At 39.0% G+C, this 18231-nt stretch overlaps 1 protein-coding gene across 4 annotated transcripts in view; it reads right to left on the bottom strand.

The window, feature by feature from the left end:
* Window positions 1–4305, bottom strand: part of fxyd6l (FXYD domain containing ion transport regulator 6 like) — a 31973-nt gene extending 27668 nt beyond the window's left edge. For 2 of the 4 annotated variants that reach the window (XM_036593411.1, XM_036593428.1), the window contains exons 1-2: window positions 4167–4301; window positions 3942–3991 (exon numbers count right to left, since the gene is read on the bottom strand). The gene's annotated coding sequence lies outside the window, so the exon portion shown is untranslated. Of the gene's footprint in view, window positions 1–3941; window positions 3992–4166 lie in introns of all 4 variants that reach the window. The other 2 variants (XM_036593437.1, XM_036593419.1) reach the window with 2 other exon arrangements.
* Window positions 4306–18231: the final 13926 nt, after the last annotated feature.

Here is an 18231-nt window from a genome sequence, read left to right as displayed (position 1 = left end):
AAGATGACAAGATACCATCATCCAGACACCAAATTTGGAGGGTAGGCACTGTATTCTTCCCTCTACTCAGTACTCAAGTGAAATGACCCCAACTGTCCTGATGGTGGAGCTACAGAGCAACATTTTAATTTTTGGCCCATTTCTATTGATCCATGAGACCAGTCTTAAAAAAAAATTTCCCCAGATTTCTTGGTCCACCTCATTTAGCTCTTTTCACGTTGGCAAAAGCTATGAAACCTACTTTTTAAAACCAGTCTTAGGTTTTTTAAATTATTTACATAATATTGGCCTCAAAATCTTAGCAAGAATCTGAAGGTCAAGAATTATTGAAAAACAATACATTTTAGTCAAAAGTATGGCATCCACTTGCCAAAGAGTCCTTTCGGGGTGAAGTTTAACTCACAAAAATGCCTAAAGATCAAGAATCGTGTAGACAACTTCTCATGAAATGACATGATTTGTTAGAAAAGGGTTTGCCTTAAGATCAGCTGGTTTGAAACTGAAACTCGGGACTCTAGCTAATGCCAAAGTGGAGCATGTTTGCAAAAGCTCTGTTTAACACAGATGTTCTTCAGAGACCCCTCATGAAGAAAGATAACAATTGGAGGGCTTCAGAATCTTCAGAATGGCCCCATACTGGCACACATTGGCCTTATTGTGCTTAGACCACAATGATAGCTGCTTGCGGTTATACTGTTTTTTCGTTCTGTTTTTTTTTGCTACTTGATAAAGGCGTGTTTTACAACAGTAGTTGGGCCACAATACAATTTTAATGCTATTTTCAAGTGTAAAATTGCATTGTCTAAATTTCACCACTGTATTCATAATTACTCAAAATAATTCTATAATTCTGAATAATGCTAAAATAAATACATGCTAAAAATTCAATCAAATCAATTTAAATCATGGTAAAATTTGAGATTTACATTGAATATTTCCCCAATTCCACTTTTCAAAATTTCATATATTATTGAGACAAAGTTGTTTAATGTGAAAATGTTTACTATAGAGAAACTCACTGACTATGATTTCTTTACATTGGTGGTGACAGGAACCAGGGGTCACAACATCTACTAGAAATATAGCCATTTTATTTACTATTTATCTACAATAACCAGTGAACCTACAAGTGCCTAATAAGTTTTTATCTCTAATGTTGATAATGTTAAAGTAACGATAAATCTGGAAAGGTTTTCTTGGAGACCAATGAACTCCTTGGAAGTCTGGTTCCTACCACCACTGCTGTGAACAATTCTGGCTCTTTAGAATAGCACATTTCACATCAAACCACTATAAATATGATTGTTTACATCTTAATGATTTCAGCATATTTTTTTTTTCGTAAATATCAATGGAATTCCCTCTTCCACAGCTCAAGAGAACTGATATTATGATCGATCTCAAGTGCTAGGGCTTCTGATGGATAACACTCCAGACAGTAGGTTAACCCAACTGTAGCACATCACAGTATGAAAGCATAACTGCTGTTTTTAAGCTGACCTCTGAAGCCTTGAGTTTGTGTGCTTATCAGCCAGAGCCAGCCTGCTTTAGGGAGTTCACTTGTACAACCCCCAGCAAGCTCCTGACCCTTTCAGCTAAGAAAGGCGAGAGGTGTCTATTTCAAGCCCGGCACCTCGAGAATGGTGGGGCACCAGGCAGACGGGCTACGGCGTGGAGGGGTGGAGTGTTGGAGAGCCGCACTGACGATATTTGGTCAGTGGGTTACACACGTAACTGAGTGTTTCAACTGTGACTGAAGGCCATAAGGCCAGGAAAGAACACCCAGCACATACCAGACTAGTTACATTTCTCACATTCCCTCGCAGTCAACAACAACAGAGCCTCATTCCCAGCACAGAACTTTAACCTACAGTAGCAGAATGCTGTTTTGCTCACTTGGAGGACCTCTTGAGGAAAGTGTTACAATATGTCAGCTGCAAAAAAAAAATATATATATTATATGTTGTACCTGAATGTGCTACAGATGTCTGTATAATCAGACAACATCAGGTGTATCTGATATCAATAGTCAATAACACGAACACACAGATTTTTTACCTTATTGCACAATGTTGCCTCAGGGCAACAAACCCTTTTTACCCTCACTTTACATTGACATGATACATATATAATGACAATGAAAGGCTTCATAGTGAAGAAAATGGTTTGAATAAACCAATAAAAACTTTGTATTTGGTCACACTCTCTTGCTAGGCATTTGTAAACCGCTTTCTGGCACAGTGCCACTTATGCAGGCACACCTGCACTCGAAGATTGAAGAAAAGCAGGTTTGTTATCGAATATCATCTTTCAAAAACATGTCTCACATTTGCACAAGAGTTAATAAATACAGTACTGTGCTAAAGTTAGAGACCACCCCTTATTTTTTAGCATCTAGAAAAAAGAATATATCCTTAACAGAAAACTGCACGGACGCTTTAGGAACTAAATATAATATAAATTTTTTGCCTTTATTGCAGCTTTGATTCTTTTTGAGAGACTTTTTTAAACCTGCAGGAATACTTTTCCACATCTAAGGTTTCATGATCCAAGTAATCCAAAAGACATTCAGTGACACTGAGGCCTGGACTCCGAGGTGTACAGTCCATTGTTCTGAGAACACCATTGGTTTATTTGTTTAATCTGCAAATGTTCTTTTTTTTGTCCTTTCAGACACAGTGTTGAGTTTTCTTCTCACAGTGGAAGGATGGAAAGAAACAAATTTCTCAACTCCATTTTTTAACTCTATTCCTGTTTTGTCACTTGTTTTCCTTTGACTTTCTCCTTCCTTATATACCTTATATCTAACCTACACAAGAATATCTCCTGGAAGAAAAAGTAATAACTTGCACTTAATGGTCATTTTGACAAGACATTTCATAAATAAAGGCCATTTTTGCACAATACAGCATATATGTTGCCTACAAGCAACACTGGGCAACAATGGAATGGATAGAACCAGTCACTTCTGCAAGCACTTGAGAGAATATTGTAGTTATTGTTTTAATTTTTACTTAGAATATTATTTACAACTGTTTTGTTTATTAACAATTTCTAACCAAGATCATTCGTGTGCATGCAATATTACAAGCATGTCCTCATCAATCTGGTCACGTAGCAGTTAGCAAGCAGTACGTTTACGCTACGGCCATCAATGTGTCATTTAGGTAACATGGTTTCATAGAAAAATAAATATAAATAGAATCTATTTTTGCATATTTGTAATTAAAAAGGTAAAAGATTGTAGTATTAGTTCTAAAAATTTCAGGCAAAAAGCCTGTTATTTATATCTCTTTCTACTTTAGCACAACGTTGCCTTTAGGCAACAAACTGAAAAAAACGACCCTTGCTCGTATTATTTTAATAATCAGTTTCATTCTATGCAAGAAAAGTGATGTTTTCAACACATTTCTAAACGGTTTAACCTTTATTTATTCATTTTTACTTCATTCTTTTCTAATCATGCTGGATTTATGGCACTCCAGATGCTCAGGCTATAGGTTTGCAAAACAAGCTTGGGAAACGTAATTTGATATAGTTGGTCACACGCTGCGAAGTACAGCTCCTAAAAAGTGTATTTGTTTAGAAAAACTACTATATTTATTTCCAAAAAAGGTCCCAACTGTGTCCTAAAGGCGTACTGAGGGTAATTCTTCGTGAAGCTACAGCAGAAAACGCACACGCTGCTGTGTAGACGACGCTTAATTTCGATTTTTCCGTTCCACCTTAAATGGTGCAGCAGCTCGTTCAATCTGCACGTTCGACAGAGTGTAACTGCTGCGCCGTTTTAAGGTGGGACGGCGAATTCGAATAGACACTCCAGTTCTGTGGTAAATCAAGTTTTTTTGTTGTTAAACAAGAAACCCGTCCGAACCAGACGACAGGGAGGCAGACGAAACAACTGGTTTGGAAAAAAAAACAAAAGTCGAAGGAAAACTTACCAGTTAGTGCAGCACCAAACGCTCAGTCGGGTCTGGTAAGAAGTCTGAATCTGGTGGAGGAGGAAAAAAAAGGAGGCAAATCACAACGTTTAGCTGAGTTACCTCAACTTTGCTCGCGCTCGATATTAACTCTTCAAGCTCTTGTTGGTGCTGAGCGTTAAGTGCTCTCTGCAAAACCCAGGAGCGAATGAATTAGCCCAGATTAGCTCAGTTATTCCTCAGTACCTCAAGGCTTAACTGCTAACGACGCTGCAGCTCCTTCGGATCTAGTCCAAAGCAGTGCCCCCCGACCACAGAGAGAGGGAGAGTAAAGGGGGGAGAACCAGTGCAGCCAGTATGCGGAAGTCTGCTGAGCCCGTTTTACCTTATGTGTGCCTAACGAGACTGAAATGTATGGAAGCTCATTTCCGCCACTGGAGGAAAACATGTAGCTCTTTACTAAGTTAGAATAATGAGAATTTTCCACAACTGTAACTTAGTATCTCCTAGTTATGGCGTAGCATATCATTATAGTAACTTGCTAACTCACAATAGTGAATCTATCTCATAATTATGCCTTGGTGTTCAATAATAATGAGAAAGTTTCTCAACTATGACGTAATATCTCATAATAATTACTATCTCAAAATAATGAGAAAATTATTCACAGCAAGAAGGTCTGTGTTTGATTCCCTGGCCGGGTAACCAGGGTCTTTTCTGTATGGAGTTTGTGTGTTTCCTCCCACAGTCCAAATGCATGCAGTCAGGTGAATTGGAGATGCTAAATTGGCCATGAGAATGTGTATGTCTGTGTGTCTGCTGGACTGGTGACCTGTCCAGGGTGTCTCCTTCGGCCCAGTGAGTGCTGGAATAGGCTCCTGCACTACAACCCAGAAGGATGTGGTTCAGAAAATGTATGTATGTGCTTGTAGTGTCAGATTTAATACCATGTTCCTTGAACATCTGTAAACATCCTCTTATAAAAAAAAGCCCTGTAAGTGTAACAAACTATGCAATTTTTATGTCGTTGTCCACTACTTCAATCATCTCTAATACTTTTGCATCATAAAATATTCCCCTAATCCTGTCTTATACTAATCTGTATTACTCATGTACTGTCATGCCATAAAAAAGAAAGGTTGAGCTTCATAATATCAGTCTAATAAGAATCCAATTGAAATTCTTGTAAAAAGAAACTTCAATCACTGTACAGATTTAAACATAAGTAACAAATATGTTTAAGACATCTAATAATAAATAGATGTGGAAAATGTGTGAACAAACTTTGAACAAACTCACTTGACATAGTCAAAAGGGGAATGCAATCAACAAAAAAAGACAAAAGCCCCCACCCCCCTTGTTAAATCCCCATTCCCCTGGTTAAATCCCCATCCCCGTTTACATTCCATTTGTAGGTGATCTCATCTAAGATGTGACTTACTGGCATTTTGCCTGCTCTGAAAAGGCTTCTATAGGCTAAATAAATAAGTATAGGTATTTATAACCCCCGCCTCCCCATCCCAGTCTGATGAACCCACCATCCCCCTTGAAAATGTTTTACAATCCAGCCACTGTTACCAACTGTGCAATGCATTCCATGCCTAAATGCATGTCTATTTCTGTCCACTTGGGGGCACTCTGAGACCACCTTGGATTGTACAGTCAAATGCAGAAGTATGAAATTACATATTTTGTTGATTTTCTAAGTGATAAATAAGTAGACATCCTCTATAGAGAACACACTTAAATATAGCATTTTCTGCAAATTTTAGTCTCAAATGTGCCATGACATTTGCACAGGCCACATTTTATGCTTTATTTTGTTTCCTGATATGTTAAATTCTGCAAAAAACAGTAGTTGTGCATTAAAATGTGCAGAGGCGTGTTCTCCGCAGAGGTGCTAACTTATTTTCACTTAGAAAATCAACAAATCATGTAATTTGACTGGGGTGCGCAAACTTTTGCATACAATTGTAAATTTATTTTTTAAGCTAGAACCACAAAACTTTGCAGGCTCATAGAGCCTATACAGGAACAGTGTGCTTGTGCTCTTTGGACCATATGCACATATGGTTTTGTACAGCGTTTGTCCAAACACAATTTTTTATCCCATAGGAAATCAATGGTGAAATGTTGAGAACTACCGCAAATTATGTTGTAAGGCACATCTCTCATACTGGCCCTCATAGACATTACATACAGACTCACGTACATACTAGCACACATATAGACACACACACACATACTAGCAACCACCTGAGATACCATACCAATGGCCTAGCAACACTTTCAATATCTTAGCAACCACCTGGGATACCATACCAATGGCCTAGCAATACCTTAGCAACCTCATAGGATAACATTGCTGTGGCCTAGCAACACGTTCAACATGTTAGCAACCACCTTGGATTCCATGGCAAAGGCCTAGCAACATATTAGTAATCACCTGGGACAACCCAGCAACACCTTAGCATCCACTTGGGATACGACAGCAATGGCCTAGTTATTATGCCATTGCTATGGTATCCCAAGTGGCTGCTGATGTGTTGCGAGGACCTATCACCTGGGATTTTATAGTAACAAGTTCCTTTGGGGACTATTAAAATACATTTTAAGATAAAACTATCATAAAAGAATGCGTCAGACACCAGGCTTCACAAATCTAACCATTTCATGTAGTAACCTTCTGTGAGGGAGCTTTTAGAGGCATTAAACTCATCAGACGTCTGGTTCCTATCACCACCACTGTGATAATTCTGACTTGGCAAGTTTATTTAGAATGGAGCATTTCACACCAAACCACTCTGAATGACTTTGTTTACATCTCCACCTTTTAATTATGCAGAGTTTTTGAAAAATCAGTGGAGTCTGAATTCTGCTTTTAGCTGCTACAAACTCTAATTAAAGTGTAAACAGGACGAGTACACAATGTCAAAAGATGCCTTTTGCAAATACATTTTTGAGAACTGAATATGAAAACAAACATGCTGTATGTTATTTGTAAATCAAACAAACCATTTATTTATCTTTTACAGTATGTAGGAATATGGCTATGGCTATGACTGGGTCAACATCAAGTTAAGCTTAGAGTAAAATCTTTAAAATTTTCAGTTACTAAAGAGACTTTAATGCAAACCAGTTGAGCTATTTTTATGTATAAAGGTGTGTTATAAACGTTTGGGCCCTCTGGCAGGCCCTGGCCATTTAAGGGGTTAAAGCAGTATTTCCATAGTTAATGAAGACATAAAGTATCCTGAACAGTGGCATAAAGTGGCTCTCCACTCTTCTTTCAAACAAATCCCCTATAAATAAAAAAGAAAGCAGTGATTAGTAAATTCAGTTTGACCTGTATTCTTTTTAAAGCAGTACAAAAAGACAATATTTGATGTTTATCCTTATGAACTTTTATTTAACCATTATTGTAAATATACGCTCATTCCAAATGTGAAGCCTGCAACACCTTCCAAAAAAGTCAGGACAGATGTGTGTTTAGCACTGGACTACATAACCATTTAACAACACTTATGTGATTGTTTGGTACGACGGCGTTTTAGGGCCACTGTTAATAAAAATAAAAATATTAGACTTCGGGAATGAAGTCGTAATTTTTCAAGAAAAAAGTCGTACTATTTTGAGGATTTGGAGGATAAAGTGGGCTTATCTGTAGCGGGGCTGCCATAACGCGTTGGGGTCTTGGTTGCTGTACTGGCACGCTGGAGTTCCACTCACTCCTGTCTCTTTGTGGATCGATCATTTTGATTATCATTCTCACTGTCTGTGAAACTTCATGCCCTCTTTGAATGGTACAGAGATGTAGCCACTGATAGCCATGTAGACGACCCTGCCTGCGATTCTCCTTCAACAATACAGACAGACAGTTTCCTCCGAGTCTGTTTGGCTCTTCATTCTAAATGAACACAGTTTCCTGCACAGCCATTTCAGCCGTTTCTTACACTAATAACAGGCGTAATAATATGACTTCTTTCACGGAATAGTACGGCATCTTTTCTCAAAATATTGCGACTTTTTTTGTCTAAATATTCAGACTTTTTTCTCTAAATATTTCGACTTTTTTCTCGAGGCACTATGACTTTTTTCTCGAAATATTATGACAAGTCTACTATTTTTTTTAACAGTGGCCCTAAAACACCGTCATAGTTTAAAGACTCCAAAATTGATCAAGTTTTGAGAGCAGATTTGTTTTGGAATTGTTCTGTTAGTCAGCTGCATAACCATATAGATTACAGATGTAACCTATGCGACAGGCAGTAAGTGCACCCCCATACCATGACAGACCCCGGATTTTGAACTTTATACTGGTAACAATGTGGATCATCCTTTTCTTCTGCTAATGAATCTAAGCTCTGTGTAAAATTAGGGGACATCAAGAGAGGAGAAAATGAATGTAGCTACGTTTATCACGATAACAGCAGGCTATAAAGAAGAATGAACGGTGCCACAAGCAGCTGATTAAACTGCTCTTGGCATTAGCTGGCTATTTAATGCAGCTGGTTACAGAAACATTAGCTTTGGGAACCTCATGTTTTGGGGGGGTGGGGTTGGAGGTCTCCTTTCCAACTGCACAATAAGCAATTGTTTTTTTGTCCAATGATCCGGTGAACTCATCTCAAAGAATATCATATGTCATGCATTATTGTATTGGCTGTTTAATAAAAGTGGTTCCACAAAGTTCTTGCGACTGGGTTTTGGAAAGTTGCAAGCAACTTTTGTTGCTTGGAACCTACATCAAGTTTCACTTGAGTTGCGGTCTGCTTGACATTATGCAACTCAAGTGCAATTTAGTTTTATGTAGGTTCCACCAAGTTTCACCTTGTAAAGCCAGCCTAAGAGAAATAGAAGTGCTGGTTTACACCCCAGATTTAGACTTTGTTTCCAAGTTGGAGGAGAAGGTCAGTGTGGACAGTGAGCTGCTCCAGAAATAGGCTGTAATCACAGGGTGAGGTGAGCAGGTGTGCTTGTCAGATGCTGGAGCGAGGTACAGACGAGTGTGTGTGTGTTTGAGAGCACTGGTCCAGTATAATACTAGTACCTACCGGGCTCTTGGTTGAGTTCTCTCTGTAAAGTGTTAAATAGAGCATTCTTTTGACCTTTTACTCTTACATGAAATGTTCATACAAGAAAATAAATGTAAATCCACTTGGATATTTTAAATAAATATAATCAAATGAATTATTTTCCTTGTTACCAGGACTGGCATCAGGGGGTCATGTGACCCACTAACTAATCTTCATGCTCCACCAAACCAATTACTTTTTATATGCTTTTACAGCAGCACACAGCAAAAAACAAAGTGAAAGTAAACAAAAAAAAAAATTAAACATTGATTAACACTGGAGGATTCGCTTGCATCACTTTCGTTTAGCTGCATTTTACAGATGCACTACATGGTTGCGGAAGATACAGCTGCAGATACATTTCATAAATGGGCAGATTTTTGGTGATTTGCTGGAAATGTGGCTCTCCTGACCACTCAGAACAGATCTACGGTGCATTTATCATCCCTTAGTTTCCTGTTTTTTGTGCAGGCCATCCATGCTCCAATGCCCCACCCCTCTTTTGTATTGGGCCTCCCAGTAACTCTGTCATCAGCTCACACTGTTGGCTCTCTATATGTGAAATGTTAAGCTATGCTGAGCTGCTAGTGAGCAATGAGGGGTGAAAGTGGGAGAGAAACTGCAGCTTTCTTGATATAAAAAAGCATAAAAAGAGCATTTAGACACAAGAAAAAGGCTTGTAGCAATGTTGAGTTGCTTGCTAATCTGTGAAGATGAGAATCTGGTTCACTTCTTATGTTGTAAATCATAAAAATCTCCACTGAAATATATTCCATCATTGCTAATCAGAAAGTAAAGTATGCTATTGTGCCTTCTCTATCAAGAAAACATTGCAAACATAATAAATCTGGCCTATTAATATAGTGGTACAAAATCTATTCTAAGTCAGGATTATGCTACTTACCACAGATCTACAATGAAAATCTGCCTTAAAGCCATTGTCACATTGACAGACAGGCAGGGGGTCTTCATGCCAGTCCCTTCTGACATTAACCGAGTATAGAACAGCAGCACTCGGAAGATATTTTGACATTATATACTATTTATTCAACTTAAAACAGTTGCCTGCATAAAGATGCCTTAACAAGATTTCTCTGCCTGGGATGCAGAGGGACTAGTTTGAGATGCATGTGGACGCAGTGACCAGAAGTAACAGAACTTATGTAACTCAGAGCTGGGATGTGGAAGAGACACATGCTTTAGTCACTCGATGGGCAAAGAATTCCCTCAAGACCGCCTTCATTTTCTGACCTACAGCAAAATATGAAAAGGAAGCCTTCGGAAAGGTCCGAACACTGTTGATGGATATTTTGCATCAACACAGTTTTGTGTTGTTATTGATTACTCTATGACATATATTTCTGTTTGAGGTGATTTGGAATAAAAAAAAAAAGACCTCCTATTTTTTTGCCTGACCATACAATGTAAAAAAAACACTCTTTATTTTTTTAATATCCAGTCAAAAAGGCCATTACGTAGAGTTGGGTGGTATAATGGTAATAAAATATACTGCAGTATTTGAAAATAACAGCAGTAAGTAATTATGCTATTTTAAAGTATGACCTGTGAAATTTGTATCCTACGTCTTAACAGCCAAATAAACATGTCCCTGCTAGAAAAACCAGCATAGCCCAGCATGGTTGATCACCAAAATCAGCATATGTTGTGTTTAGATGTTGGTATACTGGTCAACCAGCATGACCATGCTAGGGTGACTAGCTAAACCAGAACTAGAGCAACATTAGACCAGCATAAATCAGCATAGACCAGTTTAGACCAGCTTAGACCAGCATGAAATGCTTGCTGGTCTGTTCTGTTTATTTCAGCAAGGATTCCACCCATTTATATTTTAGAAATGCTCACTGATCGATGGTGTAGGACCTCCTTGATAAATAGAAGGGAAAATCAGAGCTACGCCCACCAGAGAACACATTCCATTTCAGTTTTCTGTCACTTTAATACCACTAACTTGACTTTGCACTCTCAGTTATCCTCTAAACAAGTGTCATTTTGGCATTCCAACATTAGCTAGAACCAAGCCCATGCTATGGGCTGTGTGTGGCACTTTTAACTAAGTTCTCATTAGCTTAGCCAAAACACTTCAGGCCAAAACATCACAGAACAGGTTAGATTTTAGCTTTCTGTCACTCCAACACAAGTCATTCGACTTTTTCTTTCTCAGAAATGGGTTTTTAGCATCTACATGCTAAAAGTCAGTCAGAATCAAACCTGTACTGTGGTGTGTGGCTCTGTTTGGGTCTGTAGCCTGCTAGCTAAGCTAATGTTAAGTTAGCTAATCAGGCTACAGATCCAAACACCACAGAACAGGTTTATTTTCATCTTTCTGTCCCTTCAGCGTCAGCTGCTCGACTTCACTCCCTCAGAATTGAATCATTATCAAACTTGTGTGGGTGCTTTAAATGTTCTGTGGTGAGCAGAGCTGTTAACCTACTAGCTAAGCTAAAGCTATCTAGCTTTGCTGTCCTAGTTGGCAGCATAGATATACATACCTAGATGCCACATTGTCTGTTGTTCTCTATCTGAGGCTGCAGTAGTCACTTTCTGGTGCCTAAATCTGCACCATTTAAGGTGGAACGGGAAAATTCAAACAAGAAGCTGGCTAATAAGAAGCTAACTTCAGGTTCGTGTAAGAAGGTTCTAACGTTAATTTATTATGAATATCTACATGGATTGAGGAATGCTGTAACTTACCTACAAAGCATTAACCCTCATTGTAAATAAATAACTACTACATAAGGTTAAGATCCCCTGAATAGACTATTAAATGAAATAAGTTTAATATAAAACCAGAGGAAAAACAATCACATCAACAGGTTCTCTGTGCCTCATTAACCACACGGCCATATCTGCACATAAACATCACACAAACAATACGCATCACACAAACATGAGCGTGGATCACTGCGTCCCCTCCATTATATAATCACATCCCGCTTTCTGAGAACAATATTCTTGAAATAGTATAAATTTGGACAGTAGCATTCTTAAACTGCTGCTCTGTAATGGTACTGAATGCAGTCCAGCAGCAATGTTGACCGGCCCAAAATGGCGGTGCTGTTGACGTGCCTGGCTGGACCCAACGCAGCATCTATGTATGTATATCTATAGTTAGCAGCTCTATTTAACCTTTAGTAATTGTTAGGTAGATGGTTTGGCTTTTATTGAATAATGCCTTGAAATTGTTGCACTATGTTCACTTTTTTGGTGACCTTGCAAACAAACTCCTCACGCAGAATGAGGTGTCAAAAAAAAGCATCATAAATGCTCTTACGTCACTTATGATACTTATGATATGACATGAAAACAATTCACGTGTCTCCACAAAGAAGTTTCATTCATATCAAATAATATTGTACCTCCACAGTAAAAAATTACATTTAAACACAATAAAAAACACTTACAAAGATGGAAATCCAGTTCGCTTCCAGGTTTGCACATCATACACATTTCCATCATGTAAATACATACCATCAACATGAAAAAAAAACAGATCAGAACAGTCTAGATCTCAGGATTACTGAATATGTTTGATTGCTTGGATCATGAGAAGCAGAAAATGCAACCAACATCTAGGACTGAACTTTCAAAATATGGAAAAATATCCCTGCAATTTTTTTTGAAAAACCGAAAGCAAGTCTCACAGAAACGAAAGGAATAATAAAGGCAAAGAGACTCAATAAATGCTAAATAATTCTGATATTATATTTAGTTGATGAGGCTTCTGTGTACTGTTCTTTTAAATTCCGCTTTCTGCTTGACAATAGCGATGGTCAGTGCATTTTCCATAGTGCTATATATGTATGGAAATGTGTGTGAAATATAATAGTACATTTTTAGGTCTTGTAAGTAAAATGAAAAGAGTGCAAAAAATAACCGATGAGCTAGTTTTTGAAATAGTACAAGGACACAGTGGTGGATCTGGCATTGCACTCCAGTCCTTGAAGTATTCCTTGTATTCCTTGCCAGCTCCTTGTAAAATTACTGAATAATTGAACAAAAATCCACAAAACCTTAACAAGACATGAGACATCCAGGCCCCGAGGGAGCTGAAGAGTCAAAGCATGAAATGAATATTTCACCGAGCTCTGAGATCAGTAAGAATTAACACCATCACCGCAGAGAGATTGGTGAGATGGGAAATTCGGGATCACAGACACATTGAGAAAAGAATCATTTCTTTGAAGCATTTCCATTTGTCTCTTTGGGTAGTAGGGCTTCTTGCTATCATACAGGGCTGCTTTGCTATAGTTAACAAATCAGGAACATCTACTGTGCAGATAAAGAACTCCTTAAAATGAAAAGGCCTTAAAATTACAAACACAGTCTTCTTAATCACAAGGAATGTAATACTTACTACTGCCTAGATTGTTCTTCAGGTGTTCTTTAGTAATGGTTTTATTTAGAACCATGAGTTCTATATAGAACCATTTTATGCTTACATGGTTCTTTGGATGGTAAAATCCAGTGGTAAAATCCAGTCCCTCAGATTGATGGAGAATGTGTTTTAAGTTGCTCTATATAGAACCTTTTTGAAAATGGTTCTATATAGCACCAAAAATCTTTTATTTTTACGATGTCAAGATTGTAGCAACAATAGAAGAACCCTTTTTGGTGCAATATAGAACCATATACAGCAGATCCTCCATCAATCAGTTATTCAGATGATTACTGCATGCAATCAAATCCTCACAGCAATGTTCCAGCATCTAGTGTAAGCCTCCCCAGACAAGTAGGGGCTGTAATTGCAGCAAATGAGGAGAAACTCTCTGTAAGTACCCTTGGTTTTCGAAGAAATGGTAGATGAGCTTAGATGATACACACTGTATGGCCAAAAATATGTGGACACCCCTCCTAATGCATGAATGCTGATAGTGGCGTGAAGAAGAAAAAGCTTAATGACACAAGCACTGGTAGACCTTAAAATCTTTTTAAATGTCGAAAAGGATTTGGTCAGTCAGGTCAGCTGTCAGTTACTGGGCCAAAGGGACTGAAGCTGCGAGTCCACTCTGATGTCCACTCTTCTCTTGATGCTCTCTTCGTGAAGAGATAGGACATTTCTGGCCATCAGCCTCTTTCTGTACTGCTGATGTCAACACTGTTGCATAATGCATACTCAGTATTATCTTCAGTGATGCACACATGAGCACTGATGCTGTGGTGCTGACTGTTCATGATTTAGTGCATTTTTGAGTCGGACATTTTTACACACTGCATTGTCTGGCTTTTGTGGATTCAGTGTACATTTGCGTCTGTAGAGCTCCATTATTAAGTTGTTCAGACGAAGCAGTTTTCGAGCTAGAACTACAAAACTTTGCAGGATCGTAGAGCCTATAAGGGAATAGCGTGCTTACACTTTTGGGACTGATTTTATGGCTTTTGCACAGCATTTGTTTAAACACATTACATAGCAGATAGCAGGCAGTTTGGGGCCAATTCTGGCTTTCCTATGTGAGTGTTGGTTGACCACTGGGTAAATGCTAGGCATGCGGGCCAGAATAGGTCCAGATCCTGGACAGCTTCATATGGTTTTGCCACGTGTCTACATTCATGGGACAACTTTGGCGTGAATGTTGTGGACCAACAATGTAGCTGGCCCAGACTGGGGCCAAATTTGGGCCATGTCCTTTAGTTCTACTCATTTTACAGTATGCGGGCTAGATCTGGGCCGATGACCCAACCGTATGTTGGGCCAGAACAAACCAAGGAGGTGACAAATTTTGCTAACTGGGAAATGAATGCCGAAATGTTAAGAAAGTTAAATCTAACTGCCACAGATGATGACACAAAGGACATCTCACACTGCCCCTCATAGACATTACAAAAAGACTCACATACATACCACCATACATATAGACCCACACACACATACCATAGCAATAGCCTAGCAACATCTTAGCAACCACCTGAGATACCATAGCAACGGGCTGGCAAAAAAAAAACTTAGTACACTTCCCTAGCAACCTAGCAACACCTTAGCAACCACCTATAATAGCAATGGTTTAGTAAAACTTTAGCAACCACCTTGGATAACATAGTTATCCAAGCTATTATTCAGCTATTTTTAGGTCATACGAAGGGTATTAAGACCTTTGCACTTTACTGTATATGTAAAAATCTCCAGGATCAATTAGCTTTTTATGTAATGTTGCTCAGGCCCTTAAATGGTCAGGTTTATTACACACTTATCACTGCTGTCAGAAGAAAACCTTGTATCTCCAAAATGTAACTTTACAGGAGAAGGAAAAAACCTACTTTACTTTTAATGTAAGTCAATGGAACCAGACTTTTTTCAAAGTCATTTTGGGTCATTTCTTTTAATCCATTCATCATGAAATTTACATACAATGTAAAAGGCAAAAGGCATTTTCAAATTACGTCAAAAACTGAAAAACGTCAAAAATGGAGATACAAGTTTTTCTTCTAAAAACAGCTTTGGATAACCTAAAAATAGCTCAACTAGTTTGCATTGAAGCTTCAGTATGTCATAAGCCTGGGATTTGAAGGGGTTAAAAGGGTGTCAGGAGGGTGTGACAGAACTTTATTTCTAGTGAACAAAAGATAATGTTTCATGCCAATATGCACCTGGATGACCCATTAATATCTGAGTTCCATTTTCCATGGTAAGTCTTATATATCATACAGCTTTGTGCCAAAGCCAGTGAGCTGGCCGTATCTCCTGAGGGTGTCCTTAATCCCATTTCACTCAGGGCTCATGCTAAAAGACAGCGTAGGTGTGGAGAGACATGGTGCCCAGTATGAAGCCAAGCAAGCTGGATTCATCACAGGGATTACCAGGAGGTGCAAAACACGCTGCCAGCGCTAAAGCTGAAGTTGCCTGCACATACGTTGAACACATATATGGCCAAATTAATTCATTATTGAGTTCAGGTGTTTGAGCCACATCCATTGCTAACAGGTGTATAAAATCAAGCACATTGCCAAGCAGTGCATAGACAAACACTGGCATACTGAAGAGCTCAGTAATAGAAGCAGAATAACTGAAAGAGTCTCTCCAGAAGGTGTTTTCAGAAGGCGAGTACCTGCAGCTCTAAGATCACGTGCTGGAACACAAACAGACAGACACTCTGTGATGTAAGTAGAGCTTTAAGATCAAATAGAGCCTTAAAAACTAGTAGCAGAACTTTGAAATCTATCTAAAAAGATACAGGTAGCCAGTGCAGTTCTTTCTAAATGGGAGTGATGTGATCTCTCTGTTTTGTTTTTGTTAGGATCTGTGCTGCTGCATTCTGTATGAGTTGTAGAGGATGGATAGTTTTATTAGCAAGCCCAGCAAGAAGAGCATTACAGTGATCAACTGTACTTGTAACAAAATGCATAAACAAATTTCTCTGTGTTGCTCTGGGATAGAAAATGCTGAACTTTAGCCACTTTGAATAAGAAGCTGACATCAGCCTTGATAGATTACCATATCAAATTTGGTGCAACAGTGTGACTCTGGTGTTGGCTGACACAACAGGCAGCGCTAAACTGCCTAATTATTACTTTTTTTGCAATGCCAATGTAATTTTCATGGCATCGAGAAGACAAGAATGAAAATACGATATATACAAGTTTTGGCTCTGTATTAAAAGAGTCCGAGTGCTAAACTGACCTGCCTGCAGTCCAGATCTGTCACCCACTGATAACATTTGCTGCACTATAAAATGAAAAATATGACAGAGGAGACCCCGAACTGTTGTTCCTCAGTTCCCAAACACTTACAGAGTGTTGTTGAAAGAAGGGGTAATGAAACACAGTCATAAACATGCCCCCCGTCCCAACCTTTTTGGAATGTGTTGTTGGCATCAAATTCAAAATGGGCAAATATTTTTTCAAAAAACATTAAAAATTCTTAGTTTGAACATTTGATTTGTTGTATTTGTCGTATTTTCCTTTAAAATTTGGTTTACATGATTTGCATATCATTGCACTCTATTTTTATTTACATTCTGCACAGCATCCCGACTTTTTTGGAAATGGGGTTGTACATAAAAACAGAAAAAAGCAGCAAACTAAAAAAACCCAAACTGTAAAAAATCTTAGCCGGTAGTGAACATCTACTTAGCACTGATTGAAGGACAAAATGGCGTTTAGGACAGATATGGAGAGCGTCAGGATTATGATTGGCCGCAACACAATGACAAATCAATTAATTTTTCTGCTGTGCTGCTAGTAAAGTTCTCATTGCGAGTCAAAATAACTGTTTAGATTTTCCCATAATTGCTCACGGGGGCTACCTAATGGCTCAGGCCCCTGGGCATGTGCTCATAAAACCCATTGGACGATCCAGGCCTGCTTACCTAGCAAGCATAAGTGAGCTATCTCACCAGTCTGCCTGTCGTCTGTCTTTTGGTTGGCTGTTTAAATGTTTATCCATCCGTTTGATCATTCATTCAACCACCTATGCTGGCACTCCATGGGTGCATGTCCAGCAGTAAAATGAATAAGAACCTTATACTCTGTCACCATTCAAAAGTTGGAGAATAGTTTGGACACGGTAGGATCTACAACATCACCTGTATATGTAGAGCTAGTTTTCCCTTATGCTGTTGTGTTCAGTGCTACTTCAGTGCCTTAGCAGGCTGGCACAGAGGGAATCATGGGTACCATTAGGACCACGCCCAGACAGTTCTCAGCTGTTTTTTTAAGCTGTGTTACTATATTTGTCTCGTTTTTTTACTGGATGTTTAATTTAGTACTTCTAGTATCATATAAACATTTTAAAGGTGGTCCACCCTTTTGCTGCAGAATGCTCTTGTTGCACACTCACCAGGTTTGTTGCACACTCACCAGGTTTGACCTCCCGTGAGGCTTTGTCACATCGTGTAAAGGAGCGTAGGGGGGAAGAGGGAAAGGGATGGGGTCACACTGAGCAGGGAGACAGGGTGGGCAGCTCGCGGTGTGTCAGACTGTGGTAGACTCTGAGTCCCGCCACCAAGCCGGCAGGCTGCTCTGAACCGGTTGCCACGGCAACGGAATTCTAATGACGGCACCCCTGGCCCTCGCCTTGACGAATAGGGAATGATGCTGCGGACTCCGGCTGCTGCCTCTGCTGCTTATTTGTGTACTTTCATATGTGCTTCGTGCAGATCTGGGTGAAAAAAATACAATGACAATAATAGAAACGGTGTTTTCCAGCATTGTGAAGGCAGCTACCATTGAAGTCGTACCTTTCGTTCCTCTTCTTCTCGCCCCATCCCTTCCCCCATCCCTCC

This window comes from Colossoma macropomum, unplaced genomic scaffold, assembly GCF_904425465.1.
Source record: "Colossoma macropomum unplaced genomic scaffold, Colossoma_macropomum, whole genome shotgun sequence".
NCBI lineage: Eukaryota > Metazoa > Chordata > Actinopteri > Characiformes > Serrasalmidae > Colossoma > Colossoma macropomum.
The sequence above is the reverse complement of the archived record's forward strand: the minus strand, read 5'-3'. Positions and strand labels throughout refer to the sequence as shown.